Source organism: Arachis duranensis, chromosome 9 (assembly GCF_000817695.3).
Source record: "Arachis duranensis cultivar V14167 chromosome 9, aradu.V14167.gnm2.J7QH, whole genome shotgun sequence".
NCBI lineage: Eukaryota > Viridiplantae > Streptophyta > Magnoliopsida > Fabales > Fabaceae > Arachis > Arachis duranensis.
The window spans coordinates 56,790,950-56,791,844 of record NC_029780.3 but is presented as its reverse complement, the minus strand read 5'-3'; the positions used below and the strand labels follow the sequence as shown (position 1 = coordinate 56,791,844).

General features: G+C 39.8%; 1 non-coding gene across 1 annotated transcript; it reads right to left on the bottom strand.

Moving 5' to 3' along the window:
* Nucleotides 1-355: 355 nt before the first annotated feature.
* Nucleotides 356-459, bottom strand: LOC127742153 (small nucleolar RNA R71). The gene has a single exon (XR_008003340.1). It is a non-coding gene; the product is annotated as a small nucleolar RNA R71 (small nucleolar RNA).
* Between the last annotated feature and the right edge of the window lie 436 nt (nt 460-895).

Sequence of the window (895 nt, the reverse complement as noted above, 5' to 3'; positions counted from 1 at the left end):
TGACTTTACCAAACCCACGTCCAAATTTGATGGAAGAAGCATCTCCATTCCTACCATTGGAGCGAATAATTTTGAGCTGAAACCTCAGCTAGTTGCCTTAATGCAACAAAACTGCAAGTTTTATGGACTTCCATCTGAAGATCCTTATCAGTTTTTAACTGAGTTCTTGCAGATCTGTGAGACTGTTAAGACGAATGGAGTAGATCCTGAAGTCTATAGGCTCATGCTTTTACCTTTTGCTGTAAGAGACAGAGCTAGAATCTGGTTGGACTCACAACCTAAAGATAGCCTGGACTCTTGGGAGAAGCTGGTCACGGCTTTCTTGGATAAATTCTTTCCTCCTTAAAAGCTGAGCAAGCTTAGAGTGGATGTTCAGACCTTCAAACAAAAAGATGGTGAATCCCTCTATGAAGCTTGGGAAAGATACAAGCAGTTGACCAAAAGGTGTCCATCTGACATGTTTTCATAATGGACCATATTAGATATATTCTATTATGGTCTATCTAAGTTTTCGAAAATGTCATTGGACCATTCTGCAGGTTGATCTATTCACCTAAAGAAAACGCCTGAAGAGGCTCAAGAACTCATTGACATGGTTGCAAATAACCAATTCATGTACACTTCTGAGAGGAATTCCGTGAATAATGGGACACCTCAGAGGAAGGGAGTTCTTGAAATTGATGCTCTGAATACCATATTGGCTCAGAACAAAGTGTTGACTCAGCAAGTTAACATGATTTCTCAAAGTCTGAATGGATGGCAAAATGCATCCAACAGTACTAAAGAGGCAGCTTCCGAAGAAGCTTATGATCTTGAGAACCCTGTAATAGTAGAAGTAAATTACATGGGTGAACCTTATGGAAACACCTATAATTCATCATGGAGAAATCATCCA